This window comes from Pteropus vampyrus, unplaced genomic scaffold (genome assembly GCF_000151845.1).
Source record: "Pteropus vampyrus isolate Shadow unplaced genomic scaffold, Pvam_2.0 Scaffold108, whole genome shotgun sequence".
Lineage (NCBI taxonomy): Eukaryota > Metazoa > Chordata > Mammalia > Chiroptera > Pteropodidae > Pteropus > Pteropus vampyrus.
The window spans coordinates 1,850,796-1,872,139 of record NW_011888889.1 but is presented as its reverse complement, the minus strand read 5'-3'; the positions used below and the strand labels follow the sequence as shown (position 1 = coordinate 1,872,139).

The 21,344-nt window shown below is 38.1% G+C and overlaps 1 protein-coding gene across 5 annotated transcripts in view; it reads right to left on the bottom strand.

Moving 5' to 3' along the window:
- MTUS1 (microtubule associated scaffold protein 1) overlaps positions 1 to 21,344 on the bottom strand; it is a 133,908-nt gene extending 112,564 nt beyond the window's left edge. For 4 of the 5 annotated variants that reach the window (XM_011365259.2, XM_011365260.2, XM_011365261.2 and 1 more), the window contains exon 1: positions 21,098 to 21,344. The gene's annotated coding sequence lies outside the window, so the exon portion shown is untranslated. Of the gene's footprint in view, positions 1 to 16,690; positions 16,712 to 21,097 lie in introns of those variants that run through there. The other variant, XM_023533678.1, reaches the window with a different exon arrangement.

The following is a 21,344-nucleotide window of genomic DNA, read 5'->3' as shown; positions in this document are numbered from 1 at the left end:
AAATAAAGAAACAAGACTGTATATTAATGTCTCTGAACCAAACTTGTATCATCATGTTTCAGATCACCAAACCAAAACACGGCACTGAGGGAGGAATCTGAAAGAGTCTAGTAATAGCCACAGTCACTGGAGGATGCCTGAAAGCAATTCAGAAAGCCCAGTGTTTGCATCAGAGGCCCTCAGGCACAAAGACAAACTTAGGGCAAGATCCTGCACTTTCATGTAGCACCAAAACCCAGAAGGGAATTCCCAGAAAGAACCCTCTAACATTTCCCTCATCCCTTCTGTTTTGTTTTTGTCAACCAGCTTACAGACATCACACCCAACACACACGTGTATCGACAGCTAGTGTTTCCAAGGTAGAAACCCAAGCTCAAAGCACACAACAGGTACCCGGGTCTCAGATGCAAAGTTGCTCAATCAGAGGCCACACTCTTGCCCGCACCACAGACACTGCGCACACACTTCTTCCTTCACCTCCATTCTCTTAATTGAACAACCTTTAGCCATACTGCTGGTACGGGCAGTCTCCAACATATAAGAAGGTTATCTGCCAAAGTTCATTTGGAAATTTAAGTAAAAACTAACTTTCCTAGAGTAATGTTATTAATGATGATTAGATTCCCAGGCTGGCCCCCAAACAGAAACCCATTGAATCCATAATGTAAGTACCACTACATTATGTTCAGAAAGATCTACCAAGCCCTAAACATATGTATAAAGACCAAGAAGCTGAACACAAGATAGGGTATTGTTTCAGTGGGAAAAAAATGCATTCCAAGTAAGAAAAAAAGAAATAAAGAAATTACTTTTTCTACCTGATTCTGGCTACCAACAGATGCAATGGAATATTATCCTGCCATGAAAAGGAATGACATTCCAATACATGCTACAAATAGATGAACATTGAAAATACGCTAAATGAAATAAACCCAAAATGAAAAGACGAATATGGTACGATTCCTCTTAGATGAGGTACCTAGAATAGGTAAATTCATAGAGATAAAAAGTAGAATAAAGGTTCCCATGGGCTGGTGGGAAAGTCAAATGGAAAATTATCCTTTCATGAGTTCAAAAGATGAAAAATTCTGGAACTAGACAGTGGTGATGGCTACGCAACACTGTGAATGTACTTAATGCCACTGAACTGTACACTTAAAAATGGTTAAAATGGTAATTTTATGTTATATTTAACCACAACTGAAAAAGAAGAAGAAAAAGAAGAAAGTAACACCACAAACTAGAAGAGCTAGAGCTAATGCTTTAACTTCATTGTTACCTCAAGTTTCCCAATGTACAGAAGAGGCGAAAAATACTATATCTTAGAACTTCAGGCTACCTCGTGAATATCTGAGATCTGAAATGCTAAATCCACAGATGGAAAGGGTCTACACCATAGCACTCGTCACCACACTGACCACTGTGGCACCACACGGCTGCTGGGCAGAAGCTCTCCTGAGCTGGACAGTGACACAGAAAGAATCCACTTGTACCTATGAACAGATACCTTAACTTAGCAAGTTTTGTTGTTAAAATCTTCATTCGAATTCTCTATTAATGAGTCATAAAACAGATAAATGATTTCAGAGAAGAGTAAAATTATGACAGTAACCAGAACACATTTGTTGACAAAGATTTTTAGATAAAGCGGTTTAAGATTAAGAAGGCAGCGCTGGGATGAACAGCAGCGCCCGCTGCCAAGAGACAATGGGCAAGTCCCAGGAGAGCTCATGTGTAGACTCCAGGTGAAGAAGTCCGGCCAACCTAGTGACTCCAGCTGAGGCCTGAAACTCAGAGTAAGCGGAAATCACACAACCGAGTCACAGAACTTAGGAACAGACTTTTAGTCAGGCCCTTCACCATTAAATCGAGGTGTTTAGGCTCCTGCTGGCCCCTCAAACCACCCAGCACGAGTACTGATATTATTTCTAGAGAGGCTATTACAACTACCTCTACATGGAACACTCTATTCAAGGCCCACATACTAAGAAACTCCTTCTCCGGGGTTAAATAAATCTCAACTCAATTATATGGTTCTAAGAATAAGAACTGTCTAATAAACTTCCTTGTATTTGCCTAAGTTTCAGGTATAAAGCCTTATGCTATGTAAGCATTCAATAAAGAATTCAATAAACATTGACCGTAAATCAGCTTTTCTTAGCTATCCATTAAATATCACTCATAGAGTATGAATCAAAATTAATAAGTGGTAAGCAACATTTTTAAATATCTAAACACAAATAAAAAATAAAACAATTAAATATGTGTAATATTCCCCTGACACTCTCTATTTTTAAGATCTAATTGTAATTGTCCTTTTGGGAAGCAGTGTCAACAGTCATCAAAATAGATTTCATGTCATCTTACTTTAAGTGGAACACTCTGAATGTAGGCTCGGTTCACGACAACCCCCTTTCTCTGGGAAGGGCCTGTTTTACTTCCTGAAGCGGGCTCCACTATGTGAACTAGCTCTGGTGTAGACACCTACCTCAAATGGTGTCATATTCTCTCTCCCCAGCGTTTCAATTTGAAACAGCTAGTTAAGCAGAGTGTGTCCGTGGAATTCCCAAGCCCTGTGGAGCTAGCCTCTTTCCTCCATGTTTCCAGAAGCAGAGGAAGTGAGTGTCTTCAGAGAGAAGAATGCTATCAATGTCCTAACAGAAGCAGAAATGAAAAACAATGAGGGGATTGATTAACCTGACTTGGTTCTGGACAACTTCCTTGACACTGAGTTCTGAGAAATAGTCCATACTCTTTTAATATTTATCCAATTTTTGGCCCATTAGCTTGGATTTCTAATACTTTCAATTAAGAGTCTTAGGTAAACTATTGCCAGACTCTATCATAAGAAATACTTTAAGTAGAGGATTTTCAAGCTTACTTTTTACAACTGTGATAACTTAAAAACAACCTAAATGTTAACTAGGGACTGATTAGAAAATTACAGTAATTCAATGAAATAACCATTTAAAAACTATGGTTTATAAAACAACTAGGAAAAATGTTTGTGTGTTTTGTGATTACAACTGTGTAAAACAGAAAAAGAACACAAGAAAAGGAAAACAGTAGTCATGAGTTGGGCGTATGAGGCTATGGGTTATTGATGTTGTTTTCACCCTGTCTGTGTTATTAAAATCAGGAAGAAAAATCTAATAATTGCCAAAAATGAGAATAAATGTCCATCGCTGGGGGATGAATAAAAACATTGCGGTACATCCATATAATAAAATACCACTGAGCAACAAAAAGGTAGACCACTGATACAACTGTAGAGACTTATTCTAAAAACATATGCTAAGTGAAAGATGCCAGACACAAAAGGCATATAATTCCATTTATATACTATCTGGAAAGGCAAAACCATGAGGACAGGATCCATGTCTGCCTGGGCGTGGAGGGTGAATACTCAAGGGAGTACAAGGAAACTTTTTGAGATAATGGAAATTTTTTTTAATTGTGGTTGGTGGTTACACAACTATGGTTGTCAAAATTCGAAAAACTGTCTACCTAAAAAAAGCAAATTTCACTGTATGTAAATTATACCTCAATAAAGCTGATTTAAAAATAAAGAACACACTGAGTTTGGAAATCAAACCAAAGCTAGGAGGAGGCACTAAGATATGTTTTCTAATACCGGGTGACATTCATTCATCAAATTTATTGGATGCCCAGTACATATCAAACACTTTGCTAGGTGTTAGAGTGAACAAAATAGACAAATAACAACTATGCAAACAGAAAGTGTAGTTAATGAAGAAAAGCAGGGAACTCTGAATGCTATTATGGCGGGGAGAGGGGGGCGGCGGGCGGTCACTGAGCAAGTCACATGTTTAGCTGAGACCAGAGGAATAAGTAGCAGGTAAGGAGGTAAAAAATGGGAAGGTTCTAAATGTAATATTTTATCGACGGTCAATAACAATTCAACTGTTTAAACAGACGAAGTACGATTTTATTTTAATATTTTGATACGATGTGGAATAAGACCTCCCGAGTAAGCACCCAAGTGAATGAAGGTCTTAAAACAGCACAATCAACAGTAGCCAGACATGTAAAGAAGTATTTTGGATGTTAGGGACCTTCAAAGGGTATTATTGCTCCTCCATCCATTATCAGTGTTTCAAAAATGGTTAACAGAATGTATAAATTATCCTGATATGAGATTGCCTAAAGGTAACTAAATGCTCTGGTGTTTTAAAGAGATTTCTTGTACTTGCTTTTACTTTTGGCTAAATTTACCATGGTTTCCACAAGCTTACGAAGACTCTAAATGATTACGCACATGTACACACACCCGCAGTTACCAAAAAGTGAACTAAAATGACCGTTTGGTAAACAAAACTCTTCACAGGAATAGCTCAGAGATATTGCAGGTTTGGCTCCAGACCACGGCAATAAAGTGAGTCACATGAATTTTTTGGTTTCCCAATGCATATAAAAGTTATGTTTATACTTTAGTGTGGTCTATTAGGTGTATCGCATTCATTCAAAAAAAAAAAAAACAATGTATGTAGCTTAATTTAAGAATACTTTACTGCTAAAAAATGCTAACCATCACCTGAACCTTCAACAAGTCATAATCTTTTTGCTGGTGAAGGGTCTTGCCTCAGTGTTGATGGCTGCTGACTGATCAGAGTGGTGGCTGTTAAAGGTCGGGGTGGCTGTGGCAATTTCTTAAAAGAAGACAATGATCAAGTTTGCCTCTGCAATTGAATCTTCCCTTCAGGAACAATTTCTCTGTAGCATCCGATGCTGTTTGACAGCATTTTACCCACAGTAGAACTTCTTTAAAACTGGCATCGGTCCTCTCAAACGCTGCCACCGCTTTATCAAATAGTTATGTAATATTATAAATCCTTTGCTGTCATTTTAACAATCTTCGCAGCACCTTCATTAGGAGATTTCTTCTCAAGAAACCACTTTCTTTGCTCATCCATAAGAAGCAACTCCTCATTTATTAACGTTTTATCACGAGATTGCAAGCACTACTCTATCTTTATCCTCTTAAACTCACAGGCTGCTAGCTGGCAAATGCCTTTGCTGGATTCTTCTCTGAACACAGCCTTTAAGTGTTGGGAGCAAGGCTGGGCTCAGCACCTTAAACCCTTCTTTCCCTACACTCATACCTTAAATGCATTCTGTTTGATAACACCCTCAAGGATAACTCTAGCTCTGACCTTCCCTAAAGCTCCAGATTTAAATACCCAACTATGAATTCAGTATCTCCATTCGCCTTGCCTATCTAGTAGGATCTCAGACTTCACCCGTCTGAAAGAGAACTCCAGGCTTGTAGATCTACTAACTTCCCTCTTACTCCAACGCTCCTTATTCTCAGTGAAACACCACTGTGCACCCAAGTAGATCATGCAAAAAACCCTAGGAGTCAGCCTTGATTCCCCTTTCCCTCCCACCCAAATAGGTGCTACTTCAAAATACATTTCACACCTTCACTATCACTTCAGCTCCAAGCCACAGTTGAGCAAATCATTAACCTCTTGCCTCCTTACAACACATGTTGCAACCAGAATGATCCATCTGAATCAGCTCATGCAAATCACCTCTCAAAGCATACTATGGTCTCTTACTACACATAACATGAAAAATAAACCCACTGACCTGGAATAATTGGCAACAGATTAGCATTTGCGCTACAGGTGACAAGAAATATCTTCAAAGGCAAGGGAGTCCTCACTGCCACCCCCAAATCAGACGATATTGCTTCAACTTCATAGTCAACTTTAAGAGGCAGTGGAAAAAAATCTCTGAAAATCAATATCACCCATTCCTAAATCAATGAATGTTCAAAGAAAATACTCTCCACCTCTTATCTAATCAGACCTCTACAATTCCCCTGAAGGCTGGGATGGAAAAAGGTGCTCTTGGCCTTTGACCAACCGTTGTTTCAATTTCTAAAGTGATCTGGTTTCACCTTAAATACAAAAAAGAAGTCTAAAATAAAGTCTCTAAAATAAATACTAAGTTTTGAATATGTTATACCAATCACAAAACAGCTACCATTCTGGAAAAGGTTATTTTGTATCTCAATTTCGGCTTGAAGTTTCTTTTAGCCCATATAACTTCAACATAAAATGTACACCATATGTATCCAAAGTGAAATATATAATTCTCTCAGAAATTTCAATTGTAAATGTATAGGTCTTTGTTTAAGGGACCCGTTGTCTGCAAGTTTTCAAATAATGCTTCCCTTTGTTTCCTGGGCAGTATAGGAAACAAGGCATGTTACTGTTTCCATCCCTCAAACACACGTGACTAACATTAAAGACAAAATATTTTCTTGCAAATTAGAAATGTCTCGAAATATATTCCACTAACCCCAGCCTCATAAAAAGAATAACCTCCAACATTTACTTCAGTAAAAGTTTCTAAGGTTTTTTAAAGTCAATCACTAAAACTTTTTCCTCCTCCTACACAAGCCAGGAAGAAAACGCTCACTCTGCCCTACACTTTCACACCTGTCTTCAGACACATACACCCCACTGGACCGCCTCCTGCCAGCAGGAAGGCAACAGTGGCTCTGTGCCATTCAGGCCCTCCTCCTAAGCTGTGACTATTTTTAGGCCTACAGCCCCTCTCTGATTTCTAACTTGCCCTAGATAATAATCATGAGGCAATCTTTAGAGAAACCATTCAGAAGCAGACAAGTTCCAGTAGGATTAGCAACAGTCCTCTGCTAACTCAGCAAGAAGCCTCTGAGGGCTGCAGGGGAGAATGCCCTCCAAAGATAGCAGGGTCATGACCTTTAGAGCCCTACCCACCCACTGCCCTCGGCTGACCAGATCAAGACTGGGATCCCATTCCAAATGTACCAACCCAGAGTGCCTGTGATTTTATCAGGTTAAAAAAAAAAAAAATCAAAGAAGAAAGAGATTACTTAGTCTTATGGGAATTTTAACCCACGTGCCAGAAAATTTAAAACAACTCAGTGACGAGATGTTCTTTTTTCTCTGAAATGTCACGTGTGGTAGTGACACTGAGATTTAAGATTTGTGTAACAGCCTTGGAAAGAGGTATTGATCAAAATATTCGAAGAAAATTTTAGTCACCTTTCAAAAAAAGAATAGCATACCAAGACAGTATAGTAAGTTAAATTTCCCTATGCTATTTATAAATATAACCATATACTATAACATCTGTAATTGGAACAGGCCTACCAGAAACACTAAATATATCTGATGTTAAAAATACACCATCTACTTCTACCCCTCTATAAAAGACCACTATAGTAACATGAATTTCGACTTAAATGTTTGGTTGGTATTTCCACCTCACTACTAAAATGAAGAATAAGAACCTCAAACTAGGTTTGAATGTTTTAACAACTGAAATTTCATGGGAGAGCACATCCAAAAAATAAAGAGGAAAAATACATTTACGTATTTCATCTTGCACCTTTCCTCCAAGAACATCATGACATAGCAAAATGAATCTTTCATTCACCCCCAATTTGGATTTTGTAAAGAATTGTACATCTTTTCTGAACCCACAAGTTTATAGTGTCAAAAATATTTGCTCTCCAGATTTTTACTGATAACATTAAATGAAGATGTTAAGGATAACACATTGGCTCTAGTATTTGAGAAGACAGACTGGCTTGACTCAGAGCTGCATGTCCAAGGAATAACAAAGGTTCACTCACTCCTGGCTGTGGCAGTGAGCACCTGTTTATTGGGAGTCTCTAGCCTGAAAGTGAGTACATCCCCACCAGTCAGCTATCCCCCCCTCCACCTATTCTGGAGTTCTAGGATAGCTAAATCTACAAGTATGTCAAGAGAACAAAAGAACACAACATGGACCTCAGGAAGCAAGAAACCCAGCCAAGTCCCCTCCCTTACCCTCATAAGCAGAACAAATTCGCATTGCTCCAAAATTGGCTACTTTTTGTATTTCTCAGATGGGAGTATAGGACGAGAGGCCTATGGGATCTCAGAATCTGTCCTCAATAGACCTGGAGGAATAGATTTGTAATTTTTTAAAAGAAAAAAGACATTGAATATGCATACTGTTGTACTAGCAAAGAATTTGGAAATTTAAAAATTGGGCTTTGTTTAGCTTTTCTAAGGCTATTTCTAGGGCTAACATGTTTAATGCATGTCTTTAGCTCCATGAAAATGTACAAGTCTGCCTCCCAATTGTATGAAGGCCCGTGAAGGCTTTAAAATCATTGGTACATGAAAGTCAATGAAGACAGAAACCTCTAAATAATTACCCTCAGCAATAAATTCTCAATAGAAAGAATTCAGTAATATGTCAACTCCATCCCTAACAGCAAACTGCAGCTCACTTGTGGCCAACACATTCCATGCTGACTGAGGCCAGGACCACTGCTCCCATTCTCACAGATCCATGAGCCCTGATGGCATGACAGGCTGGCTCAGGATTTAAAGGCAGAGACGGATGCAATGAAGATGTGCACTTGCAAATGGGACAGAAATGTTCTACTCATGCTTACTCAATAAATATTTGTAGACTTCAATAGCTCAGCTTTTTAAAGTGAATAATTCTAGTATCCACTCATGCCTTTCTCCAAATGATTTCAACCCCTGTATAAAGTATTTTAATCAGAAGTTAAATAACATTTTTCTTCTTGGATATTAACTTCTTAGTTTAGCTGTCAATGAAAGATGGAAGTGTGGTTTAACTCAGTCTCTACATTTACAGTTGAGAATAATTCTATTCTTCACCAATATCTAAACACAAGACATTTTAGTTAGCAACATAAACCTTACCAATTTCCTTATGACCATTTTCTTAATATTAGAAACTTTCAAAAAATTATCCTTATGTAATTTTTAATATATTCAGAGTCTCCAATTAGCTACAAAAGGAGGAACTCATAAAATAGCACTAGTGCCACAGAAGCTAAATGGCTGCAGGATGGGGAGCAGTTATTTCTTACCATCCTGCAGTTCTCTTATTCCTGCTATAAAGTGACCTTTTACTATGAGAGCTTGAATTCATTCCACATCCATTCATTAATGCCTACCATGTGCCAGCTGCTCTGCTAGGGACACAAAACAGTCCCTGTCTTCAAGGAGCCTTCAGAGTGTGAGTGCAGTCGAGAAGACAAGAAAGGACAAGTATATAATTTTAAAAACTGCAAAAGTAGAAGCGACCAGAGCCTAAGGGAACCCAGAGGATGGGCTCCACTCCTGAGGATATGCAAGGAATTGTGAAGTGTAGCTCCCTGAACAAGACAGAGCTTGAGCTGAGTATAAGGAACAGACATGTGAGTACTTCTCGACCTTTCAGATTTTATGGACTAGTAACCGCTCCCCTCCAAGAATCTGGAGATACAACATGAAAAGGCCAGCTCTTAATTTTGCCACTAAGGACACTTCAGACAAAGTACCTTTTTAATATTACCAATCTATTATAAAAGAACATCGTTACTACTACCAAAACAGTATACAAAGACATTTTTTAACATGAAAATGCAGTACATAATTGCAGAAAAAAAGAACATTCTTTTAGTTTAGATTATATAAATTTAGCCTGATGACATGCTAATACATTGTATTTTTTTTTTCCATTTCACTGTATCGTGGTAAACATTTTGTCATCAGGCACCCCTGGTTCATAGATCCCCATCTGGAACCTCTGAGCTGGGGGAAAAGGGCAGTGAGCAAGGGGGAGGGAGGGAATGAGAGCAGAGACGAGAGGGTTCCAGATGGGATATGAAGGGCAGTTTCTCAACTCTCCGGGGAAGATCAAAGAGGAAGACCCAAGAGAAAGACACACAAAAGTAAGTGCTAAGAGGGCCAATGGACCAGAAAAGGCCTGGAACAGATCAAAGAAGAGTCACTGTATACTGATCCCTCCACTAGAAGCCACAACAGAGACCACAGAAACCAACACACGCGTGGACAAAGTCATCAAAAGACCAACCACAAGGAGCTGCCTCAGCAGAGGCCAAGACATCTGGAAGACAACACCTGGACCAGACAACCCTTACCCACTGCCTAATATTTGTTTTATAGCTTCTCCAGGACCAAGGTACCATCCAGATGCGGGTGTACTGGGGAGGGAGGAAAACAACTGTTGAGAGGAGAAAACAGCTCTGGGTAGAAAGTTTGAATTGACCAAATTTAAATGCTGAAGTTAGGTAGAAAGTTTAATAAGCAGCTCTTAAACACACTGTGGGAATAGCTCATCTTCAGGAATACAAAAAGCATGCCCAAATTAATTCAGTTCAGGCCAGAACAAATCACAGTTCTTTGGGTTACTTAGGAATTCGCCCACCTCAAACCAACTCATACTGTTTCATAAATATTTCAGAAAGAAAATCAAAATAGAATTTTAAAAATACTCTTTCCCAATAAAGTTGACACCTATTGTGGAGTAAGGCTGACCTAATAGCTGTAAAACAATCTGAGGCTTCTAAATGTCAGAAGGACTTGTGAGAGAAAAAGTGGTGTCAATAATGTTCAGTGCATCGAGGGACTGACAAGTGGGGACTGTCTCTCTTGACACATTGTCAGTTCCTGCTTGTCCAGCCACAGCTAGCAGTGTGTGAGGCCAGGATGGGGGAGCAGGCAACTACCTCTTCCACGGATAAAGATAACAAAGTCAGCACACAGCACTTCAAAGTCTACAAAGTGTTCTCACAGTTGTCTTCCCAGTTGACAGCCCGTGGGACAGACAGGTCCCATGATATTCACCTTCTTCCTATCACTCCTCCCCTTTTAGAAATGTTAAACTTGATGTTTCCAGAACTTCAGTATCTTGTCCAAGAAACAGAGTTAATAAACAGCAATGGACATTAAACCCAGTTCAAATGTGTAATCTTGATCCTCGTTCCACCCTCCTTCCCACAATAATAAAGTCAACTAACTTTTGATGTTACTGTGGAGGGCATGTGTTATTCATGGAAAGCTTCCACATTTACTCAGCTACTGGGTTACCTACCTTAGGCAAGCCAAAAATAATCTTGGCCTCATTTTCCTCATCTGTAAAAATTGATATAACAATAACAATCCATCTCATAGGGTTGTTCTAAGACTTGAAAGTAATTTCTGGAAACTTTCTAACACATGCACAACTGTTAGTTGCTACTGTTATAATGGCAACAACCTTGTGAAACAAGCTTTCTTATGACTAAAGCTTATTAACTTCTTCATATAGTCGAGGGAACTTTCTGGGGTGATGGACATGTAGTATGTCTTGACTGGTGTTGGTTACACAGATGTTTATTCGTCAAACTCTTAACTGTACACTTAAGTTAGGTGCATTTCATGGTACTTAATTTTATCTCTAAATGTACTTTTCACAGAATATGTGGTCAGTAAACAGCAGTATATATTCCAGAACACACCGTTAATTCACATTAAAACCTACAGATGTTTTTCTTGGCTCTTGTTCTAAAATCCACCTTCCAACTAATTCCCTCCTACCCAATTTAAAACCTGAAATATTGGCTACATCTACCAATTACCATTTTTGTCTGGTCTCATGAACATCGAACATGCCCTATTTATATAGAATTTTGCTTTACTGTTACCTCCTGAAATATATTCACCTAGTTCCTCCTGAAGGATTTGCCTCTGGCATCAACTCTGTAGGGCATTATAGCCACAGACCTAAACAATCACCTTGTATAGCAGGTCAGGAACACACACTAGGTGTCTACAATCCTAAACCAATAGACCTCTGAGAATATAAAATATTATCTCAGTGTAAGTCAGTATTCCTATTTTTTGAGCAAATTAAATATAAAGTACTATTCTATGTATTCCTGAGAGATGAACAAGTTTAAATTCTTGCTCTTATGGATATTATATTATAGAAAATTTTCAGAAATCCATCAAAAAGCAAGCTTTTTCATGAAAATCAGTAAAAAACATGAGAGTCAAAGCAATAAGACTCAGTCCCAGGATAGTACTGAGTAGAGAATAAACTGTCCCTATGAAAGGAAAGAACTAAAACCAAATCACCATTTACACACAGTGCCTGTCAAAGGCCACCGTCGAGGACTACACATTTGGGCTAAAAAAAAAAAAAAAAAAATTGATGTAAAGACTCTGCATTCTGTTTGTTTCGAAATTATATACAGCTAGTTAAAGAAATTACCCAAAAGGCAACACGGGTTTGGAGAAAATAGGAGTAAACTCAATGTGCAGGTCAGAGTTTAAAACTAAAATAAAAATTTTTTCCTGAAAGTGTTAAATAACCATGAACAGCTCCTTGTTTACAATCTTTCAGACAGTTGACACATCTCTTCCAATCCCACTTGGCTAAAAGGAAATAATTTTCCTTTTGAGTCATGCCAAGACCAATTGAAAAATGTGTTGGGTGTGTAGTTACACAAGTTGGCACCTTACGTCGTATCTCCCAACCTTCACTAAACAATTTCCTGTACCTTTACTTGAAAATAATTACCTATGTTAGGTTTTCCACTGGCAAACAAAAGGTCCTTAACAATGGTCAATATATGTTCACACCTAAGTCACAGCAGCAGCCCAAAGAGCCGACCTACATAAAGCGACGTTTCAAGTCCAAGCATTGTACATTCCTTAGAAGTCACTCTGGTAATAGAGAACCACTGACCTTCAGGGCTAGAAACCATGACTGATACCCAGGGTATAACTGGTTTTATGAGACATTCTCTTCCCGGTTCTGATTGACACCAGGTCTCATCTCCTAGTTAAGTTTCTACTGAGCATTAGCTCCATCTACCCAGGAATTATCTGCCTCTGTGCAGCTTAAAATAAGGAAATGTGATTCAAAATTTCTCTAGAAAAAAACGTTTCCGAAAAAAAAAAAAATGAGTCCCTATGCAACATGCACAATCTTGGAATGCTATCTGTAAAATGGGTATATTTGCAATGTATTATTGTACAACCAAATGATTCAAATGATTGTTCTGATAGAATTTTATTTGGTTCTTGAAGTCTGGAAACTATAAAATCTCACAGAAATGAAGTATATCATTATAATGATATTTAACTGTCAATTTTCCATTTGTGCGCAGTATTACATTGGCAGTAGGGAGTAGAGCATGAGGAAAGAAGACCTGGGTCCCTGTCCTAGTTCCATAACTTACTCATAATACAAAACATCTACCCAAATAGTTCTAGTCCTCAATTTTCTCATGTATAAAACAGAGCTCTCCCACCCTGCCCTCATCTCAAGGGTTAATGTGATAAATGAATGAAAATATCCTTGATGTCCTATTTACAAGGTACTTTTCAAAAACATATGGAGTTATTTCACTTTGTTTGAAAGATGAAAATTCAGAATTGCTTTAGTATTTAAATATATGAATAATAACATTTTCCAACCAAAACTCTTAAATATGAATGTTATTGGACTAAGCTACAGGTTAAAAATTAGAACTGAGGACAGCAGTACTGTAAAATCCACAAGTGCTTTACTAGTTGGAAGGGATGATTCAATTCTAAATGCTTTAAAAAATGTGCTGATAGCAAACTGGCAATCTAATTTAGACTTTAACAAAGTACAAGTATCTGCTTTGACTCTTAAAAAAATACAGCTCAAATATAATAAAATATCAGCAACTCACTAAACAAAGTCTCGGGAAAACCAAGAGGTGACAAAGCTGAAATCCCAGAATAAATAATCTCAACCGTTACTGGTACAAACCAATTCTTTATAAGGAAGAGAGAAAGTTATCGAACTCCTATGCCTGGAATTTAATTTCCAATAGAGAACAAAGCAGATCCAAGCAATACCTCCAACAAAGGTGAGTGGAGGAAATTAATTGAAACTTCTCGCCCATGAATCAGAAGAGATTTAAAACAAGAAATAAAAGAAGGTTATTAGCATTTATTCATTATCATCTACATTCCGGACACTGTAGTAGAATAACTCCACGAGAGAGGTATTATCCTAGATGGTCTGATGAGGCAACGGGTGAAAAGGCAGGGACGTAACTTACCCCAAATCACACGGCTTAACATAGAATACCCCATAGAGGAACCCGACTTGGTCTAACTTTGAAGTCTGTGCACACTCCAGACTTCCTGTGCCAAATGTTCTGGATATCAGTAGCATTTTTTTCCAATTCTATAACAAAGAATGTCTCAAAGGTTTCCTAATGGACATCAGAGTAAGCAAAATCTAGCAAAATGTTGACATACCTCTCTATTCCAATTTTAACAATAGGAGGAAGGAGAAGAAAAAAGCAATACCCTGCCCTGCAGGCTTCTATTTATACCATGGAAGTAGAAAATCATTTTCATTTGATTATATGCCTATAAGGTTAGAAATTTTAAATATTTAGTGTAACAAGATACAACCAACATTTTCAACCATAACAGTCATATCTGTAACATATGATCATTTAAAGCTTTTTGTAAAAAAGAGAAATGCAGGATTTTCCCTATCTCCATTCTCTTTTCATTGACTAGACCCACTCTTCTTATCTTGGAATTAAAATGAATTAGTAAATCCTTCTGCATAGTTGTTTGCCATGAATATCTCCATAAGGCAACATCAGAAATTTTAAGTATTACTCTTCAATACTTGAGTAAAAGGACTCTTCAATACTTGAATATTATATCAAATTTAATAACTAACAATTCTAGTAAACCATCAAAGTTTTCCAGAAATGCAAAACTAGTCTGAAACACAAATCTTATTAATGTAATAAAAGAACAATCGTAGAGTGAAAATGCTTCTAAATTCCTCTTTAAAATGTACATTTCTCTACACATGAGAAATTGTCAACTCGTGACTGCACAAATGGAGAATGTCATAAATTCTCACAAGTGGAATTAATTCTGTACAACTATTTGCACATGGGCATGCCTGGTGTTTTGAGAATGGCATTTTATTAAAAAATAGAATTTATAACTCAGAAAGAATAAAAACCTTACACCATCCAATCTATGTTGGCCTAACTCCTAATGGCATGGTCTTTCAGAAGGACACAAGGCCACAGACTGAGCTGCCACACTCTCTCTTCTGTCTGCTATGCACATCACAGTGGATGGGCAGGGGGTGTGTAGGGCATGAGGGGAGGACAAGAAGTCAAGAAAAGCAGTAAGGAAACTAATATCTCTAGCTTAGAAGACCTTCTAGTAGCTGTGACTAAATTAAGAATTTCAAACTCCGATGCCATCAGAGCTCTCTCTGATTTCTTCCAGGCTACATCTGGTAAAAATAATTCTAAAAGTGAAAATACATCCAGCATCATAAGGTCTAGACCCCATTCTCAAGAAACCTACAAGATATAACAAAAATATAGTGGGAAAGATCACTAAAAAGATTATCCGGAGAAAGTAAGTGAAACTACAAACTGCAGTGCTAAGCATCCTGCTTCTCAACTCATCTGGTAAGAAGGAAAAGTGATCAAGAGTCCTTACATAACTAAAAATGTCAAAACAGCCTTAGGTTTAACATAATTTGATCGAGGTAGCAGAATCCCCAACGTCTGGCACAATATTAAGGATCTGGGAGAATATTTCCAGCAACCTGAACACAACTAACATTTCCCAAACTGCGCTTTTTGCAATGGTTGAGGCTTTTCTGATTCCCCTGAGAACCATAGCTGCACCCTTGTTCCTTGCACAGTGTTTGACCCACAGAACATAGTTTGAGGGTGATGAAAATTAAACTAAAGATTCTAACAGCAAGGATTTTTACTCATGCCTTTTAGTTACCATTTAACGTGAAAACACAATCCTAACTATATATTATGTATACGTGACTTGGTTCTCCATAGGGGACTATAGGGGCTGTAGACTGACGAGTTAATTCAACAAGTGCATTTTTCTTAGAAAAATTTACCCTTTGTAACCCAATTCCCATTTCTCCAATCTTTCTCTCTCACCAGCAAGTAGGACTTCCGCAATCCTCTCATGAATTACAGTCTATTGGGTGGTTAGGTTAGTAGAATGTGCAAACATGGTTCAATTCTATAATCTGCCCAAGAATGAGATGACTATAGTGTAGCAGTTACTATATAATAAAAACAGACTTTTTACAGCACAAGGTGATTTAATCAGTAGTTATTCTTGTAAGTGCAACTCAATCAACTTGACACAGAGGCTGGGGGGAGGGGTTGAGACCACGTTTGAATGTCCTCTCATAGACTGCTTATATCTATATTGTCTTCCATTTTTGTTCATGAAGCTAGTGCAAGCTATGTTTTAAAAGGGCATGCAGTTTCAACTTGTTATCATGTATGGTTAATCATCAAAACAATCTACGAGATACACATCAGAGAGAACTCATTTGTCGTTGAACACTCCTAAATACATTGTATGTCCAGAACTGCTTATCTGAAATAAGGTGAAGAAATATTGACTTTTCACTCAGAACTGGTATGTATGTAAATAATACCAGAGTTAAATATTAGCAAGTTTCCAGTGCTGAAAAGTAGAAGCTAACTCAACAGTCAAGATTCAATGAACACCGCCATAAACTTTACACAAGAACATATTTTTACACCTCTCCTTCCTGCTCTTCCGACAAGTGTGAACCAGAAAGAATCCTTTCTCACTGACAATTTAGGACACAAAATATTCTAAAATACTTCACCTAATTGTAGAAGATCAGAGTAACTATGATTGATTGGCCCACAAACCTAAGCACTAATTTTCTTTTCTCTGCATTGAGCTTAAATATAAACTGACAAAGTACAAACATTTCTAAGTATTTAAAAGAATGACTGTAATTTAATGGCTTTAAAACCCTCTTCATGACACCTTACCTAGAAGACTGATGCGTTCCCAGTCTGTTTTGTTGCCAGTCTTTGCTCTTCCTCTTGTTGTGTGCGCACAATGGGGGACTGGCTGAGTCTGCCCTTCCGCCCAGCACAACTCTTACTGAAACATGAAATCAGTACAATTTCAGACAAAATTACACTACCTGCAAGTCATTTCCTCGCAACCCTTTTGCCCTTTCCAGGTAGTTTGAGAACCTTATGATCTGCACTTGTACTTCATCTCCTCTCACTGCTCGAAAAGAATCTATTCAACTCTACTAAAAAAATAAACATGTTTCTTCAAGAGAAACTTTTAAGTGACTTTAAAACTTAGTTTTACAACTCCAAAATGAAATAAAACTTTTAATTTAGAATAAAGATGTGTGACTTTTCTTATTTTACTCATGTAAGTAATGTGGACACAAAAACATCTGTTAATTTTGATCTGGGGCTATTAGAAATAGTTAAATACAGTTTACCTTTAGGTAAATAAATTTTTATTTCTCTTCAATATGGGGCTTAAACTGAAGGCTAAGGAAAATCTACTAGCTTTAATAAACAAAAATAAGGTTTTGTAATAAAAGATTTGTAAGTCAATATGTATTTCTGAAGTGCCTGAAAGCTATTTACTTTAGAAAAACACCTCTCTAGAGTCAAGTTTGTTTATACTCTAAATTAGTTGAACCCTTTGACTGTGTAAAAGTTAACCATCAAGGCAATCACAAATTGCAAGTTAGTTTACAGTGTATAAAAATGAAGTTTTATTGTCTCTATCTACACAGTAAGGATTACCCTCAAATCTGTCATCTCCAAAACAGAAAAAAATTTTTTCATCTTAAACCAAGTGAACAAGAAAAAGTCATGCATTAATACTATGAATATCTGCCCACATAACAGAGTAATAACTGATGATTTCAAAGAATATTGAAGTCATTTTAAAAAATAACTATCATCAGGGCAATCTTTTACAAAGTTTGGTTTAGAAATACATTTTTAGAAGTAGTAGCTGCTAGTCAAACTTAGTTCCTAGTTACACTGTACTGTTCTGCCAAGGATGGGGAACTCTGGTCAAAGCAGGCTTTTCTGAACCAAATTTTAGGCTAAGGCCATACCATGTCATCTAATCCTTTTTTTGTTGTTTAAAAAAATAAATAAAAAATAGGGTGGGGTCACTCATCCTCAGTCACTCTTCTGGAGGCCACAAGCCACCACTGCCCAAGCACCTGCCACCTGCCAGCTATTTGGTGGTGGTCATCTCCACTGCCTCAAGAGAAAGTCTGGGCCCATTTCTAAGTGTCCCTCAAACACACACACACCAAACACCAACCTCATCCGCACAGCTCATGTGTGATCCCCTGGCTTATTCTTAGGCTCTAAAAGATGGTGAGTGAAAAATCACTCTCAGTGAGGCCTTTACCAGTTCTAAAGGTACTTTTAAGCTTCCATAGTATGAAAAGATAACTCAAGTTTGGGAAATCAGGAAGGCTTTTTACTCCTCTTCATATGGTTTATGAACAGTGTTAAAAATCAATTTGGGAAAATTTATAACTAGATATATATCTAACAAGACATCAAGAAAGACTCATCAATTCAGAATGAGACCACGATAGAGAATATTTATAAAATTCTGGCTAAGTAATACTACAGATGAACTACTAAAAACAAAGGGACTGTGAGCCTAATATACATAATTACAGAACAATAGATCTGAAAGACTTTCATTCCCTAGAATTTAAAACTTTCTGCTCCAATTTCAAAAAGTGTTGTTCCTAATGGTCTCTACCATGCACAACTTTCTCATCTACAACCTGCTTTGCAGTACCCTCTCCTCCAGGACATGGAGGTACTTACATTGGACTTGAAAAGAATCTAAATCAGAATTTTTTGGGGGGGGAAAGGGGAGGGGTAATTTATTTCAAAAGTCATCTTCTGCCACTGTCACATATAGTTCTTAAGCTATTCAGGGGCATTAAAGTTTTGTTTCTGAGAAAGTCAACAGATTTGGCTACATTATAGAACTTCTGTAAGTCAAAACCAGTATAAACAATGTGCTACATGTTTGTCTTTATACGGCAAAGACAAAAGAAAAAATCTGCATTATGAAAAGCTAAAGTTTATTATCAATCCATAAAAGGCTCTTATGAATAGAAAAATACTAATATCCCAGGAGAAAAATCTGGCACTACATTCAATTAAAAGGAAAGAAAAATAGAAAAGAACTAGATTTTTTGGTGTTCAACATCATTTGTAATCAAAGAAATGGAAATTTAAATACTGATATGGCACCTATAAAGTTGGCAATAATTATTTTCCCTTTTAAGGATGTTTCCCCACATTAACAATATAGTAACACAGGTACTCTGAGTGCTGATGGGAGTATACTTTGGTATAAGATATTTTGGAAAGCTAATGGTCAGTTTGTATCCAGAGATCTTTGAACCATCAACTTTATTTCAAGAATTCCATCTAAGGAACTATGCCCTGTAAGAAAGTTTTATAAAGGATACTTGTTGGACCAGTACATATTTAATAGTAATTGGAAATAAGTTAAAAGTTAAGCTATAAGGAAATAGCTAAGTAAATTGTTAAATCTAGATAATGTAATATTACACAGCCACTAAGATTCTTGAAGAACTATAACAGCACAGAACTTTTTCATTATATGTTAAGCAGAAAAAAAAAAACCAGCATGCAATAGTACATTTGTATAAACTGCATAATTGTAAAAAATAAAATTTTATGTCATATATTACCAAGTATAAAGAAAATATTGTGATTATCTTTGAACGGTGGGATGATTTAACTCAGACTTTTCCTCAATCCACCTATTTTTATATAGCAAGCATGCATTACTTTTGAAATTGTAACAAGGCCAACAGAACAGGGCTATTAAGTGATATGCTTTTTAAATGTTTAAGTCTTATAACTGCAGTTTCCCAGAAATACCAAAAAAATTCTAGCGTTTTATAGTCCTATGAAATACTCCAAAAATGTAACCGTCAATTACTGATATATAATTAAAAAGCACAGATCTTCTATAAGCACTATTTTCTCCACATAATGCTGATTTTAAAGAGTAGGTGAAAAAGTTGGAGCAAATTAAATAAGTAACTATACTTTATTTTAAACTGAATTCCACTCAGGTTTTTGCTCTTTTAAGTAAGTAGTTCCGATCAATTCTTTGTATAGGTTTCTTTACGGAATATTGTACTTAAGAAAAAAATGAATAAAAACACTTCATACATAGTAAAGCTCTATACAAGTAACATATCACTGTTTCAATTTAAGTTGTCCATCATTTCCCGCCCTAATTAACTCTGAAAAGGTGTTATCTACAAAATTGCAATTCCAACTATGCAATTTCTTTTAGCGTTAATCAAACACTTATCTGGGTGTATCTAGACACCTTAAGGAAGTCCTAGGTTCCCAGGAACCCTGGACTGTTTTCCACCCCCCTGGACTGTCTCCCTTCTTTCCTCCAATCCTAACACGTTCACGCCCATCTGCCACCCCAGGCCTGAAGATTTAGCGTGATGATTGAATCATCATCTGGCAAAACATGAATGCTTTCGTCCCCCTCGTTTTGTCTAAGACTTTTATTCAAACAAAACACGCTGAATTTCCTTTCTGAGTATGCTATTTAAAATAAGCAGTATTAATAAAGTATGTGAAACGTTATGCAGGATAAATGAAGACTCCATTCCTATTCCAAAATCAATTAATCCGACTCAAAATCGACAAATAACTTAGTAGGAAAGAGTATTCCTTGAAAAGATTTATTTAAGGTAAGTAAAAACATAAACCTACTAATTACTATTGAGTAATCCACCAATAAGGCTGTGATCTTAGGGGTATATTTTTCTACAGTGCTAGAGAAGCACAAGCGAACGGCAGGAATAAGGCACGGGACGAGAAGCCCTTGGGAATTGCAGCAACCCCATTAATGCCCTGTTCAGCTCTGATTACTTATGCTGAGAATGGGCCCAAGCGAACCGCCCTGCGAGAGGTCTGGGATTGCTGGGCCCTGGCAGGTCAAGTGTCTGGTGGGAGGCTTCCGGCCGAGGGTACATGCTCGTCGGTCTGAATAACTGGGTTTACTGTAAACTCCTTCCGTCACTTTCAAGGTGACAGCCACGACGAGATCTGCATCCGTCCCTTCTGCACCAGCTGCGCTGTCCCCACGTGAGACCTGCTCCATACAACCTCCACTCCGCTGGGGCTACCTCCCCACTTTCCCCCCCCACACACACACTTTGGCACCCAAATCCTTAGAATACCCGTCCCCGCACCCTCCCTCTAAGCTAGTCCGTCACCCTACAACGGTTGCGTTCACCAAGTCCTCTCCCCACCCTCAGCCGCGATCCCCGCCGCGGACAGGCTGGGCGGAAGGAATCTACTCAACTCCGCACTTACCCGCAGAGCCTCGGATCCAACCCGAGCCCTCCGGGGAGCCAGACGCAGAAGTGAGGAGACCAGCACTCCGAGCCCAAACGCCCTTTGGACTCTCGGCAGAGGCGCTCCAGGCCCACCCGGGAGGCCCGCGGAGCAATCCGTGCCCGCCGGGCAGCCTGCTCACCTGGGGACACACGGCCCGTCCCCACCCCCACGCCTGCGGCGGCTGCTGCCAGGCGGGATCCCGGTGTCCCCGGCGCCTCCGCCT